This window comes from Aotus nancymaae, unplaced genomic scaffold (assembly GCF_030222135.1).
Source record: "Aotus nancymaae isolate 86718 unplaced genomic scaffold, 86718_ANA_hifiasm-v0.15.2.pri h1tg000004l, whole genome shotgun sequence".
Lineage (NCBI taxonomy): Eukaryota > Metazoa > Chordata > Mammalia > Primates > Aotidae > Aotus > Aotus nancymaae.
The window spans coordinates 8934014-8951284 of NW_026988415.1; positions in this window are offsets into that span (position 1 = coordinate 8934014).

Genomic DNA, 17271 nt, shown 5'->3' on the forward strand with positions numbered 1-17271 from the left:
GCTCAGTGTCAGAATATCCTTTCTAATAGTCAAACGGGACTGAGACCTGGTGTACTTTTGTTACCACAATGAGTGGGTTTGGTCACTTGGCAAGTGTTAACCCAATAACCACAATCAAGGAGAATTTAACAAGGGGATTTTTATTACTTGTAACAAATAAGGCGAATACTGGGGACAGTTCCCAAAACAGTGTCTCCTGGAGCTAGGGGTTGGATCAGGTTTTAGAAGCATAGGGCAATGAGACATAATCTGATTAGATCTCGTAGTTATGTAATGCTGGGAGGCATTAACTGACTGTATCCTGCCATGGGCTGACACCAGAGTTTAAGCTGGTTGGACTGTGGATCCTGACATGTGGTGTCCACTTTTTAGTTCAGTCCCTGCTCCTTGGTCTGAGAACTTAAGTTCTTCCTGTGAATGCATGCTTGGTTCATCTGGGCATGCTCAGATTACACGACCTAAGAGTTCATGGCAACTGAAAAACAACTCACAACTTTGTTACATAAAACTTGAACCAAATTGGTCTGGTGTGGCTACACTTTCATAATGACAGCTCCACAATTTTTACCTGGGAGAGATTTAGAGATGACATTTTAGTCAAAAGTAGATGACTAAGGGACTCGATTGGACCCTACAGTTGCATAGAAATTGGTGTACATTGTAAAAACATTATTTGTTCATATCAGTGAACTGGGGGAAAGTGGTAGATATTGGGGGGAAGCTAAAGGCTCCAAACCACTCTTTTAGGCTGCTGCTGCTCAGGAAGTAGTGCACTTTTCAAAATGGAAAGTGTTTACCTTCTTGGTACAATTATTGGAGAAGGAATTACTGCTTAGATTCTATTCTCCTGTGTTTTTGTGAATTTACTCTTTTGGAATGTAACAAACTCTGTCTCTTTGTGATATAAATTCTAGATAGAACTATTAAATAATTTTGCCATTTGAGGGAGGGAGAGAGGTGGGAGCTTCACTTTCTGCCTACTGTGACCTTACAGAAAACCCCAAATGAGGGAGGTAAAGCAGGTGGTTCTAGTTCTATTTTACATAAAGAAAACCTGAAGGCCGAGTGAACTATGGTTACATATTTTAGCATTTAACACAGGTAATACTTTATAGAAGGAAAAAGCAAAGTTTAGGTGGCCTAAGGTTCCATCTTTAACATACTGAGGGACCTGAGTCCCTTCTTTCATTATTTTTTTTTTCTACCAGACAACTTTGTTACCTATATACAACTGAGTTTATAGGTTTATAAGTAGAGCTCCAGCATTTTACCCATCTAAACAATGCCTAAAACTAAATACAATTTCTATTTCTAGTTTCTTTAATTTTTGTTATTGGTTTATCAGTCTTGGACATTCATATATGCATACACATATGCCCATACACACACACACACATACACACACACACCTCTAGCAATCCTGTACCAAAAGTTCATAGTTACCGTAGGTTGTAAAAGAAACTATAAAAATAACCAGCAACGCAGTAGGCAAGCTGAGTTTCAGGGGCAGGCACCAGGTCTGCTTCCTTTAAAGCAGTGTGCACACTGGCAAGAGTATGGTCAATATGGCAAACAAACCATAGAGAATGTATGTTTATTTTTGGTAGTCTAAATCGTATTTAAAATATTTACATTTTATAATTATAAGGCAATTTGTACATATTTCAAAAGTGTTGAAAAATACTGAGTCAATAAGAAAATAGTTATCACATAATTTCACCAACAAAAGGCAAACATTGTTGCTATTTTGCTATATATTTTCCCAGTGTATATGCTTATATAAACGTGTGTGTGTGTGTGTGTGACAGTATTTCAATCTTGGTTGTAATTTGAATAAGTTTGCAATGTTGGGATATTTGTCATGCCTAGATATATTAGGTTTTAAATTTATACTATAGGACTTCTGCTTCTGGCCAAGATAAAATAACAGGAAGCAAATTTATACCCCTATCTGAAAGAGATGAAAAAATGACAAAACACATGGAACAATCATTTTCAATTTATCAGACTTCAGACAGTACAGGATAGTGATCTCAGAGATGTAAACAAATGAGGTGAGCCCTCCAATTGCTCACCTTATTGCCTGGAGAGAGATTGCAGCCTACAGTGCACGGAGTGGGAGCCTGGTAGTCTTCCTGAGTGGAAGAGATGGAGCTGAAAATCAAGGGAGGCAAATGAGGCCAGAATACCAGAGATGAGAGAGTCGCACAGAGGGCTGTGCATAATCCCTGATGGCATCAGAGTGGAAAATTTTATAATTCATGGAGCATTGATTGGAATACTCAAATAGTTTTGCTTAGGTGTGATGTAGTATTAGCTACAGTCTAAACACTGCTCTGACATTTCCTAACAAGGTTTAAAAGCAAGACGCATTGCAGTTTGAATTGTGCCACCCGCAAAATATGCTCAAGTCCTAACGCCCTGTACCTGTGAATGTGACCTTATTTGGAAATAGGATTTTTGCAGATTACTTACTTAAGATGAGGTCATAGTGGAGTGGTGTGGGCACCTAGTTCAGAATTACTGACGTCTTTTTAAAAGGTGGAGAAGAGAGAGGCACAGAGGGAGAACACCATGTGAAGATGGAGGCAGAGATAGAAATGATACACTTATAAACCCAGGAGTATTGCTGGCCATCACCAGAAGCTAGCAGAGAGGTATAGAACGGACTCTGACTCAAAACCCTCAGAAGGAACCACCTCTGACGATAACTTGACTTCAAATGTCTAACCTCCAGAACTGTGAGAAAATAAACTTTTGATGTTTTAAACCAGGAAGTTTGTGGTCCTTGTTAATGACAGTCCTAGGAAACTAACACAACCCAAATCATAGTACTATTTCCAATTAACTGTGTCCCATAAGAAAGCTCACAGATATTTACTGGTAGAAATACAAAAATACCCAGCACTCAGTAAAGTAGAACTCACAATGTCTAGCATCTGATCAAAATTAGCAGGCATGCAAAGAGGCAAAAGAATATAACGATAATGAGAAAAACATCAATTCATCAGTAATATAATTGATGGAGTTGGGTAAAGGATATTAAAACAGTTATAATTATTTCATATGTTCAAGAAATAAGAGAAAAGTTTAATGTTGTCTAATACAGACATGGAAGATATAAAAAGACCCCAAATGAACTTTGATAAATGAAAATTACAATATCTGAGTTGAAAAAAATACATTGGTTTAAATTAAAAGCAAAAGAAATGAATAGTGAACTTGAAAATATAGCAATAGAAACTTTCCATAGTGAATCACAGAAAGAAAAAGAAATTAATAGGGCACTATTGAGCTATGAGACAACTTCAATAGGCCTAACGCATTTGGAGATCACAAAAGAAGAAAAAAGGGAGGATAGAAAAAAACATTTGAATAAATGAATAAAAATCACCAAATTTGATGAAAACTATATAATTCCACAGATCTAGGAAATTAAAAGAATCTCAAGAAAAAGAAACGCTTAGAAAAATATACCAAGGCACATAATAATTAAATTGCCTAAAATTAGTGCTGAAGATGGCACTTAGAAGCCAGTTAATGAATGTGCATCTTATAAGGAAAAAAAAAAAAATACTAAAAAGGAAATCCTAAAATTAGCCAGAAATGGGAAAAAACATTTAATTTGCAGGGGGAAGAATATAAGGATGACATAGACTTCTTGCAAAATAATAAAAGCAGAAACACAACATACCAAATATTGTATGATTCTATTAATAGGGAATATCTAAAATAGGCAAATCTGTACAGACAGTAAGGAGATTAGTGGTTTCCAGGGGCTTGAGGGAGGGGAGAATGGGGAGTGCTTAATGAGCATGGGGTTTCTGTTTGAGGTCATGAAGTTCTGGAACTAAATAGTGGTAATTATTGCACAACAATGTGAATGTACTTAATTGAACACTTTAAGTACCACTGAATTGTACACTTTAAAGCTATTCACATAGTCAATTTTATGTTTTGTTATGTGTATAACAATAAAGAGAAGAAAAGCAGGGGAAAGTGGAACAATATATTTGAAGCACTGAAAAACAAAATGACTGTTTACCTGTATTTCTATACCCAGTGAAAATATATTTCAATAACAAAGGTAAGGCCGGGCACGGTGGCTCACGCCTGTAATCCCTGCACTTTGGGAGGTAGAGGTAGGTGGATCACCTGAGGGCAGGAGTTCAAGACCAACCTGACCAACATGGTGAAACCCATCTCTACTAAAAATACAAAAATTAGTTTAGCATAGTGGCAGGCGCCTGTAATCCCAGCTACTCGGGAGGCTGAGGCAAGAGAATCGCCTGAACCCGGGAGGTGGAAGTTGCAGTGAGCCGAGATTGCACCATTGGACTCCAACCTGGGCGACGGAGCAAGACTCTGTCTCAAAAGAAAAAAAAAGAAAAGAAAAAGTAAAATAAAGGTTTTTTCATAAATATACAACCTGGAAAAATTCATCACCAACAGATGGACACTACAAGAAATGTTAAAGGAAATCCTCCAGGCAAATGAAAAATGATACCAGATAAAAATCTGGATCTATAAAAGGAATGAAGAATACCAGAAATTACAACTACGTGGGAAAATATAAAAGATGCTTCTCTTATTATGTAAATGTCTTTAGAGATAATCGACAGTTTAAAGTGGAATGAAAAATACTGTAAAATAGTTTATAACATATGTTGAAGTAAAATATATGCCAACAATAGGCGAAAGGATGAGAAGGGAAAAATTGAAATATACTGTTGGGTTTCATGCGTTTGACTACTCTAAGTTCCATTAAATAGGATTGGCTGTTTTCTTCTTTATACATAAGGTTTCTGCACAGTGACCAGGTGAGCTCATATATACCAGGCACTTAAAAAAATATTCATCATTTAGTGTTTGCCATGACAAGCTTGAGTTACTGAAGCTTAAAACAGGCACACTATATTACAGGACTAAGGGTCTGGGTATTGATGTGTGTAAGCTCCATCCTGGACAAAGGATGCCAAGACTAGAGCCTGAAAAATGACCTGAGACAGCAGATGTGAGATTGAAAATTTACACTATATAACTCTATACATGATATGAGCCACAAATTCACAGGTGTGTGTGTATATATACACACATATACACACACCTGTATATACATATATTCATCCATCCAGGAAAGCAGAAAAAAGTGTGTATATGCACACACACACCCCAATACACACACACATACATATATGTGTATGAATATCATATATATGAAGTACATGTAACACACATACATATGTATGTGTGCATATATATGTGTATATGTTACATGTATTTCATATATATATGTTTAAGGAAACAGGAGTTTATCTGATTGGTGAATTCTGAGTGAGCACTTTCTCCCTTTAAAATCTTCCCTGGATTTATTAAACTTTGTGTGATTTTGGCTGTCAACTGTGTTTGCCTGAGAGGGATTGACATCCTATAGCATGTAAACCACTTTCTATATAACACTAGATTTTCCCTAAACCTATGGCTTCAAATGACCTCTACTGATGCAGCCTGGCCTAGTCATCAGGTTAGACCCCTCTCCTGATAGTCCAACCATGGTTCCTACTGACCATTAGACAGCTTCACCTGGACAGTCCACACAACTTAGCCCATACTGACCTCAGCCCTCACTCCCTTCCTCACTTCTACTCCTAACTCAAGTCCCCACCAACTGTTCCTCCTCTATGCTCAGTCTTAGCCAGGTGGAACAGCTTTTACTTAGTCAGCAACCTTCAGAACTCAGAATCACTATACACTGTCCACAACTATTGCACAGAATTTCCCCAAAATTCTCATGAGTCCATCTCCTCCTCACCTTCTCTCACCCACAGCCTGAATTAAGTGCCTTGTCATTTTATTTTGCTTTGTTTACTTGGTGTTATTAACTCATCATATATTCAATGAAATTTTTCTGGATGGATGAATTAATGAGAGAATGAGTGAATCAATTAAAATACTGGAGGATCGCATTCAATTATTCAAAATGTGGAGTCTGCCCCATGCCTGGGCTTTCTGGCTCTATGAAAGAAATCTAACATGCCACAACTGCTCATGTAACTTCAGAAATCCCAAGGAAAAGTAGCACCGAATCTGTCATTATGGATGTATGAATGTCTCCTCTCCAGGCCTAAACACCATCTTGGCTGTGGAGATGCTCTCAACATCATCATATGTGATGCTTCCTGCTTTGCACCCTACATATTCCTGTTAGCCCTCAGGTATTTATATTTAATCCTAACAGGGACTGCATCCCCTTTTTTTTGCTTACCTGATGATGTACCGTTCAGGCCAAAGACCCCATTTCCCTGACAACCTTAGAAGACGAAGTGAGGGAGGGGGCCTTCTGTATGATTGTCCTGCCTGGGACTTCCCCAGACAGATGGCATATGTGGCTTTCTGTGAGTCCACCTCTCTCTGTGGAGGGAACTCCTTTCTGCCTTCCCTGTGATGCCTGGCAGTGCTTAGATCACCTTCCCTCTCCTGATCCGAAGCCAGGCCCCTCTGAGCAAGGTCTTCATCTCTCTCTAACAAACACCCTAGTCAGAAATCAGGGGACCCCACATCCAACCATAATGCTCTAGGGCCTCCCAGGGCTGAAAGCAGGTGGGGTGCTGTATTCTGTGGGGCCTCCTTCTTCTTAGGTGAGGTCTATTCAGACCTCCCTCAGGGCCCTCATCTTAATGTTCACCAAGGGCCTGGCCCCTTCCCTCTCCCAGCCATTCCAATGACCATGCCCTGGGACCTCCCAGAACTAATCAGAGGAGTAATGTGGGATTGGGGCCTATTTATTCTGGAATGAATGGGAGATCCCATAAGTCCTCCCATAGGTCCTCATTGTTCACAGCTGTAAGGGCCTCAAATCCCTCTCTGCTGATCTGTGTCTGTCACTCTCAGACCAAGGCCTCCACCACCCTGAGACCCCAAATGGAAAATGAGAGGGGCTTCTCAGCCTGGAGTCTCCCAAACTGCTATCAGAAGTGGATTAGGAATCTGTGGGTTGCCCATTTTTCTGAAATGTGTAGGCCCTTCAGTGCTCAATTTTGAGGGTCCTCAATCATATACCCTGGCTTCTTGATTAAGTACTTCTTGGGCAATTATTCCTCCCTGACATATCTGAGCATTTGCTCAACTTGCAACTCTGGCAGAGAATGGTTTTGTAGTTCCTTGTTACAGATGCTAGATGAGGAAGTAGAAGCACCCATGACAGAGAAAAAGCCCATCTTCCCATAGGGTCTTTTCACCAGCCAGAATGGAGAAACCATGGCTGTGCAGACTCTTTTTTGGTCCCATATAAATTTTAGAATTGTTTTTTTTTCTAATTCTGTGAAGAATGGTGGTGGTATTTTGATGGGAATTGCACTGAATTTGTAGATTGCTTTTGACAGTGTGGTCATTTTCACAATTTTGATTCTACCCATCCATGAACATGGGATGTGTTTCAATTTATTCGTGTCATCTATGATTTCTTTCAGCAGTGTTTTGTAGTTTTTCTTGTAGAGGTCTTTTGTGGTTAGGTACATTCCTAAGCACTACACACACACACACACACACACACATTTGTAGCTATTGTAAAACGGGTTGAGTTCTTGATTTGATTCTTCACTTGGTTGCTGTTGATGTATAGAAGAACTACTAATTTGTGTACATTAATCTTGTATCTGGAAACTTTGTTGAATTCTTTTATCGGTTCTAGGAGCTTTCTGGAAGAGTCCTTAGGGTTTTCAAGATAAACGATCATATCGTCAGCAAACAGTGACAGTTTGACTTCCTCTTTATTGATTTGGATGCCCTTTATTTCTTTCTCTTGTCTGATTGCTCTGGCTGGGACTTCCAGTACTATGCTGAAGAGGAGTGGTGAAAGTGGGCATCCATGAGTGGGTCTTGCTGCAGTTTCTGTTGGGGAATGGGAGTGAGATTCCCAGGTCACTAGAGTTGTGTATCTTAAAGGATTATGGCTGCCTTTGCTGAGTCATGCAGGTTGTTGGGGAAAGCCAGCAGTACAGGCCTCACCCAGCTCCCACACAAACTAAAGAGCCTGTCTCACTCCCACCATGCCCTGCCCAACATCCCTGAGTCCATTTCCAGGTGGAGGGTGAGATGGACTTGAAAATCTGCCCCAGGCTACCTGCATCCCAGCTGCAAAAGAAAAGAGTTTTGTTCTACCCCCACCTGTGGAGTCTGCACACCAGATTTGCAATCTCCCCCAAGTTCTGGCCAGGAGGCTTCTCACCCCATTCAAATTGTTACAAAGCCCAGCTAGAGATTTCCTTCTCCACTTGGAGTTTTACTCTCTGCTTCTCTAGCTGCCCTCTGAATGGATCCCTGTGGTTCCAGGCAGGAATGGCATGCTAGGGGATGCAGAGAGCTCCCAGGGCCTTTCTGCTGCTTCCTTTACCAGTTTATTTCTCTCAGCTCTCCAAATTGACTCAGATCCAGGTAAAGTCAGAAAGCTCCTGCAAACAGACATTCACTTCTCCAGTGGGGGTGTGTGTTTGGGAGGGGAGGGTCTCCCTTTTCCACTTCCAAAGTTGGGGCACTCACATATTTGGGGTATCTAGGTCCTGCAGGGGCAGTCCACTTCCTTCAGAGGGTCTGTGGGTCCTCTTGGGATTGCTGGTTTGTTCTTGCAGTGGATCTGGAGCTAAAATTCACAATTTGAGCCTCCACACACTGCTCTGTCTGGAGCTGCAATCTAGTCCTGCCTCCCATCCACCATGATGATATCTCCCCTCACAAGGGAGAATTTAATTCAGGGAATTGATTGCACAAGTGATGGAGAAGCCAAACAGGAGAAATGGAGAACCCAACAGTTTTCACCATGAGGAAGTCAATCTCACCTCTAGGCTGGAAAGACAAAGAGAGGAGATATTGTTATTGGAGCCTAGGTGTTGGGTTCCACAGGATCTCGTGTCATGGTGGGTTAATTTGATGGGGCTAGAGTCATGGATAATACGTAGCCTTTGAAGGATAAGCCCCACCTGATGCAGAAGAAGGAGAAAAACTGTCTGCTCCAACCTTTTGGATTCTAATCTCTTGTTATTCTGCGTATTGGTTGAACCAAGATAACCACAAAATGTTAGCTAGTCTAGGAATTGCAATCTTCAGGGGTCAGCCTATGTAAGGCACAGCAGAGGACAAATGATAGCCACAAAATGTTAGCTAATCTAGGAATTGCAATCTTCAGGGGTCAGCCTATGTAAAGCACAGCAGAGGACAAATGCATCTTTCCAATCCCAGGATAGGTTAAGCATTCTTTTCTATCCTTCCATCTCCCTTTGTGTTCCTCCTCTCAATATATCATTAATTTACAAGCTGTGTCTGATAGTTTACTTGTCTGTCTCCTTCATTTGACAATAAACTTTATGTGTGCAAAGACTATGTCATGTCCCCCACTATATCCACAGTGTCTGCATATTGCTTGAAGCACAATGTGCACTGTAAATATTTGTTGTTGAATCATTTGATTTGCCAATGATTCTGAATTGAAAATAAAATGCATAATTGTTTTAATTTCCTTTATATATATATATATAATTATTGGACTTTAGGTTCTGGGGTACATGTGGAGAACATGCAGGATTGTTGCATAGGAACATACATGGCAATGTGGTTTGTTACCTCCATTCCTCCATCACCTATATCTGGCATTTCTCCCCATGTTATCCCTCCCTAATCTCCCTACCACCAGCTGTCCCTCCCCTATTCCCCCCTACAGACCCCAGTGTGAGATGTTCCCCTTCCTGTGTCCATGTGTTCCCATTGTTCAACACTCGCCTATGAGTGAGAACATGCTGTGTTTGATTTTCTGTTCTTGTGTCAGTTTGCTGAGTTGATGGTTTCCAGATTCATCCATGTCCCTACAAAGGACACGGACTCATCATTTTTTATGGCTGCATAGTATTCCATGGTGCATATGTGCCACATTTTCCTTGACCAGTCTATCGCTGATGGGCATTTGGATTGGTTCCAGGTCTTTGCTATTGTAAACAGTGCTGCAGTGAACATACATGTGCATGTGTCTTTATAATAGAATGACTTATAATCCTTTGGATATATATCCAGTAATGAGATTCCTGGGTCAAATGGAATTTCTATTTCTATGTCTTTGAGGAATCGCTACACTGTCTTCTACAATGGTTGCACTACTTTACACTCCCATCAACAGTGTAAAAGTGTTCGTATTTCTCCAAATCCTCTCCAGCATCTGTTGTCTCCAGATTTTTTAATTATCACCATTCTAACTGGTGTGAGATGGTATCTCAATGTGGTTTTGATTTGCATTTCTCTAATGACCAGTGATGATGAGCACTTTTTCATGTGTTTGTTGGCCTCATATATGTCTTCTTTTGAAAAGTGTCTGTTCATGTCCTTCACCCACTTTTGAATGGGTTTGTTTTTTTCTTGTAAATCTGTTTTAACTTTCTAATTTTTTCAAAGTTGAGTATCCCACCCCTGTGGCCAAGGACACTTGCCTGCTCTACTGAAACAGCATGGTTTAATTGAGAGGATAAAGAAATTTCCTTTCAAGAAGATAGAGATGTTCTCAAGACAGAATGAGATGCTGAGACAGTAAACCAAGTAGTATAAACTACATACTTCCAAATGAATGTCACAATCTCTTCAATATTTTAAGAATATAGAAGGATGCTGTAGAGGGTAGTACTTTATTCCTCCTAAATGGAGGAAGGCAAATCCAAACCTTGCTTTTCACATTCTCAGGTTATATGAGAAAGATGTTTTAAGAATGATTACCAAAGTTGAATAATGAAGATTTTTAATTATCTGTCTCTTTGGGTTTTCCACCCCCTTGTTCAACCCAATTAATACTAATAATAGTTAACTACATGTGTCCCCCTAAAAAAAAGACTATTCGGATTTTTTTTAAGTAGTTAACTCCATAATCAGAAAACCCATATATACTGTACTTTCAATAATTCTTTATTCTTTATGCATTTTAAGAGAAGGAAGATGAAGGATAGAACCAGAAACTTTGGTCTTTCTGATATACTTTTAAGACAACATGATTGCACTTTTCCTCTTGAACCCACAGTATCTGGGTAAATGAGAATCTGATGAATGTCCTAATGTGAGCACCTAATAAAAAGTCAGTGCTAGATAGAGCAGAGTTAAGTGGTATGATCTTTTGACTCATTTGGAGAGTATGATTAATGGAGGCATTTGTGGCCAGGAGTGATAGGGTTGGAGGGTTGACAGAAAAGGGCGAGTTCTCCAGACTTGTCCTTTCCATAATGCACTCCACTCTCAAGGGCAGAACATTCCTCTTAAAGCACAGCTCTCACAAGCTCCAACCTTGATTCAAAAATTAAACCTTTTAATCTGGTGAAATAAACAAGCCTTCACCTCACTTCCTGGATTCATCACTTTGCCACCTCAGGAAGCCACAATGCTGAGCAGAATGGGCATCTCACCAGACCTTGAGTGCTAATCACCCTTCTAAGCTCACCTCAGATACCACTGTCTTCCTCTCCATCCTCCAAACTGCTGTCGCTCATGTTTTGGCATTACTTTGCCCTTCTATTGTCTATCACAGCTTGCTTGAGCTTAGCATTGTTTGTGTATATGTGAGTCCTCTCTTTTAGACTGTACATTCCAAAATTAAGTGCACAACTTGACACACTAAGTACTCAAGAGAAGAAGTAAACTGAGATGGGGGCACCGAAGTTTACTTTCAGCAATAGAATAACACATGACTCTTCTCATTACATGAATCATTGTGCTAGAAGTGTGTATTACAAGTTGGTAGCCAATGGGATCCAACTAGTACAAGCCAACCAAGGATAAGGTAAGTGGGGAAAGGCCTAACTTCATTCTGGTATTTTATTAGAAACAAATAGATTCTTAAAAGTTGCACCCCTTGGTTGATACAGTTTCTGAACATTTTATTTCTAATTTTCTGTCTGTCACTAAAATGTGACATTTTTCTATTTCCCTTGGAGCATCTTGTAAAATCTCTGCTCTTTTCTCTCCCAAGTTCAGTTTCTGTAGTACACTTACATAATTATACTCAATACATTTCATTAAGGTGCACTTTTTTCTTCCCTTATTTATTGCTGATATTTTATGGAAAATTTCTTAAGCGATGAAACACTCTATTCCCAAGTACATCTTCAGGCAAAAGAGGAAGGAGTGGATTTACAGACGGTCCCTAAACCCAACACTATGACTATCTCCCAATAAATTGGTATTTACAACAAGCAGGCAATTTTTGCCATACTTACAAGAAGACATAAAATTCTCTAGAATCCATAATACATCATATGATCAACAGAAAGGAACTCTAGGCAGCTATCTCCTCCAGGCAAAGGAACAAAACAACAAACCAAAAACTTGCAGGGTTATCAAAGTAGTAACGCCAGAACAGGATACTAATTTCAAATATAGGTTAATATTGCAGCTGTCAGAATAATAGGTTTTTGAGGTGAATACTAAGGAATTACCCTGTAGTCTAAACTACTTTTACTTTTCTATGTTACATGCAGGGGTTTTTAGACAACCTTTTAAAATATAAACATTTATTATAAAAATATAAAAATTGAAAAATATGTAAAGAGAATACAAATTCAACTGCAATATACCATGGGTAAAAGATATAGGAAAAACCAAAGGCAATGTTTTTTTTTTCTACTATCATAGACTCGCTGAGCACAACACTTCACATCTGATCACCAAAATATGTGGCTATTTCTCCCCATCAGCAACCAATTCTGCAGTGAACACCAGCTCTGTGTCCTGTAATTCAGCATTTGATACTGACACTATCTACTTTGAAATAGCATAGCATCACACTCCACAGGTTGAAAGCTTAATCCTATAAGACTGCTTCCCACTTCAAATGCCAATCATAAACCCCAGGTTATGGCTTGTGCTTCTGTAAATTCGGGTTACCACAACCGCCTCCTCAGGCTGGAATAATTTTCTAGAGTGGCTTATAGAACTCAGGGAAATTTCTTTATTTACATTTACCTGTTTATTATTAAGGATTTTATAAAGGATATGGATGAACAGCCAGATAGATGGAAGAGAGATGCCTAGGGCAAAGCATATGGGAAGGGGTGAGGAGCTTCCATGCTCCCTCTGGGTACACAACCCTCCAGGAACTTCCACATGATCAGTAATCTGGAAAGCTCCTCCAAACCCCGTCCTTTTGGGTTTTTATGGAAGATTCATTACTCAGGCATGATTGATTACATCATTGGCCATTAGTGATCAACTCAAGCTTCAGCCCCCTCCCCTCCTGGAAAAAAGGAAAGTTCCAACCCTGTAATTGTGCCTTGGTCTTTCTGGTGACCTGCCCCCATCCTGAAGCTCTTTAGGGACCCCCAGCCACCAGTCATCTCATTAGCATACAAAAGACACTCTTACTACTCCAGAGACTCCAAGGACTGTAGGAGCTATTTACTAGAAAGCTAAGATGAAGGCCAAATACATACAGGTTGAGCATCCTAAATCTAAAATGCTCCAAAATCTGAAACTTCTGAATGCTGACTTGATGCTCAACGAAAATATTCATTGGAGCATTTTGGATTTTCAGATTTGGGATGCTTAACTGATGTAAACTAAATACTAGTATAAAGTAAATACTCCAAAAACCTAAAAAATCTGAAATCCAAACATTTCTTGTCCCAAGCCTTTTAGATAAGCGATACTTAATCTATATTTCACAATATCACAACCATCTAAGGATTAGATTATTTTAAATATTGATTTATTTCCTCTCAGCCTTTTTTCCATGCAAATAGAAGACTTCTTATTTAATAAGTTAGCACAAGAATCCATTAAAACAAGAATCAGAAATTATAATAAATATTTGAACAGACTATTTTTAGAGCAGTTTCAGGTTCACAGCAAAATTGAATGGAAGGTACAGAGATTTCATATATACACTTTTCCTTTACACATGCATACCTTCCCCCCTTATTAACACTGCACCAGAGTGGTAGATTTGTTACAATCAATGAAGCTACACGGACACATCATTGTCACCAAAAGTCTATAGTGTATATTAAGGTTCACTCTTGGTGTCGTACATTGTTATGGGTTTGAACAAATATATATTGACATGTATCCACCATTGTTATTGTACTATACAGAATAGTTTCACTACCCTAACAATCCTGTGTGCCTCATTTTTTCATCCTTACCTCCGAACTAACCCCTTGAAAACACTAAGCTTTTAATTGTCTCCGTAGTTTTGCTTTTCCCAGAATGTCATATAGTTGGACTCTAACAGTATGGAGCCTTTCAGATTGGGTATTTTTCTCTAATTAATGTGTATTTCCATTTTCTCAATGTGTTTTCATGGCTTCATAGCTCATTTTATTTTAACACCTAATAATACTCCATTATCTGGATATACCAAAGTTCATGTGTCCATTCACATGCTGAAGGAGATCTTGGTTGCTTCCAAATTTTGGCAATTATAAATTTAGCTGCTGTAAACATCCATGTGCAAGTTTCTGTGTAGACACAATTTTTTAGTTCCTTTGGGTAAATACCAAGGCACGGGATTGCTGGATCATATGGTAAGAGTATGTCTAGTTTTGTAAGAGACTGCCAAACTGTCTTCCAAAGTAATTGTGCCATTTTGCATCCTTACCAGCAATGAATGAGAGCTTCACTTGCTCCCCCTCTTCACCAGGATTTATTGTGGTTAGTGTTCTGCGTTTTGGCCATCCTGATAGGTGTGTAGTAATATCTGTTAGTTGTTTTAATTTGGATTTCCTTGATAATATCAGACGTGAATCATCTTTTCATATACTTATTTGCCGTCTGTAAATCTTCTTTGGTGAAGTGTCTGCTAAAGTCATTGGCCAATCTCTTAAATTGGGTTGTTTGTTTTCTATTTTTGAGTTTTAAGAGACCTTGGTATGTTTTGGATAACAGTTACCTAGCAGATATTTGTTTGGCAAATATGTTCTCCAATTCTGTGGCTTTTATTTTCATTCTCTTCACAGTATCTCTCGCAAAGCATAAACTTTTAATTTGAATGAGGTCCAGTTTATCAATTCTTTCTGTCATGGATCATGCCATAGGTGTCATGTCGAAAAAGTCACCTCCAAACCCAAGGTTAGCCACATTTTCTCTTGTTATTTTCTAGGAGTCTAACAGTTTTGCATTTTACATTCAGATCTGTGATCCATTTCTAGTTAATTTTTGTGAAGGGTGCAAGGTTTGGGCCTAGATTCATTTTTTGCATGTGGATGTCCAGTTATTCCTACAACATTTGTTGAAAAGACTATCTTTTCTCCATTGTATGTCTTTGCTTCTTTGTCAAATATCAGTTGAGTGTATACGTGGGTCTATTTCTGGGCTCTCTATTATGTTCATTGATCAATTTTCTATTCTAACACCAATTCCACACTCAGTTACTGTGGCTTTGTAGTAAGTAAAGTTTTATAGTGTCAGTTCTCCAACTTTGTTCTTCTTCAATATTGTATTAACTGTTATTGTCTTTTGCCTTTCCATATACATTCTAGAATAAGTTTGTTAATATCCACAAAATAACTTCCCAAGACTTTGATTGGGATGGTATTGAATCTATATATCAAGTTAGGAATAACTAACATGTTGACAATATTGAGTCTTCCTATCCATGCATATACATATCTCCATTTACTTAGGTTTTCTTTAAGTTTTTCTTTAGAATGTTATATTTTCCCTATATTCTTAACATAAAACTTCAAAGAGAACAATTCTTTGGCAGTCTTACGATGTGAGGCCAAGATCTTCTCTTGGAGATACATCCAATGATTGGATCTCTGTTGATCTTTCTTATGAAATGCTCACTCATAGCAAACACATTATAAATTCTCGTTACATTTATTTGAATGGGAACAATAAATTTAAAAGACACTTGCTGAAAAATCTGAGAAAATCCTTGATTTTTTTCTAATTGTTTTTTCCAACATTTTATTTTCCTCCCGCATATAGTTAATACAGAATTTTTAGAAGACACTCACTTTGTGTCTTTCTGCAGCTTTTAACTGAGCTTTCCTACGAGAAAAAGAACCTCTATAATGTAGATGACAGGGCGATGGATGCAGCAAACCACCACCATGGCACATGTATACCTATGTAACAAACCTGCACGATCTGCACATGTTCCCCAGGACTTAAAGTATAATAAATAAATGTATTTAAAAAAAGAAAAAGAACTTCTGTTTTTACAGTTATATCTCACTGGTTTCCATCATATTTAATTAAATAAATAATTATAATTTCAAACTTTAACATGTTAAAAGGTTTGTGTACAGATAAAAATTATTCTCTTTTTTGTATAAATTTATGGAGTACAAGTGTAAATTTGTTACATGCATAGATTGTGTAGTGGTGAAGTCAGGACTTTTAGGGTATCTATCATCAGAATAATGTATATTGTACCCATCAAGGAATTTATCATCATCTACCCTCCTCCCACTCCCACACTCTTCCAAGTCTCCATTGTTTATCATTTCACACTCTACATCCATGTGTACACAGTATTTACCTTCCATTTATAAGTGAGAACATGCAGTATTTATTTTTCTTTGTCTGACTGTTTCACTTGATATAATGGCCTCTGTTTCATCTATGTTGCTGCAAATGACATGATTTTACTCTTTTTATGGCTGAATGGTATTCAATTATATATATATATATATATATATATATAATACTTTCGTTATTTTGTCATCAATTGATGAACATTTAGGTTGATTCCACACCTTTGCAATAGTAAATAGTACTGTGATAAACATACAGGTATCTTTATGATTTAATGATTTCTTTTGTTTTGGGCAGATGCCCAGTAGTGTAGTGTGATTGTTGGAGTGAATGGTAGTTCTACCTTTAGTTCTTTGAGAAATCTTCATACTGTTTTTCATAGAGGTTATTGTAAGGCCGATTGCCTCGCTGGGAGCTCGGACGCACACACACCCGCTTTTTTCTGAAAGCTCAGACATACTCGGGCATGTTCCCTTCTCCCTATCTTGCACAGCCTGGCTTTCCCTTAAAGAACCCAGTATGCAAGCGGGGTCTTGTGATTCTAGTCAATAGCAGCCAAGTCTTTCTAGCCAATAGCAGCCAAGTCTTTCTAGCCAATAGCAGCCGAGTCTTTCTAGCCAATAGCAGCCGAGTCTTTCTAGCCAATAGCAGCTGAGTCTTTCTAGCCAATAGCAACCGAGTAATTCTAACCAATAGCAGCCGAGTAATTCTAACCAATAGCAGCCAAGTCCTGTATGCAAACAAAGGCTTGTAACCTTACCCAATAGTAGT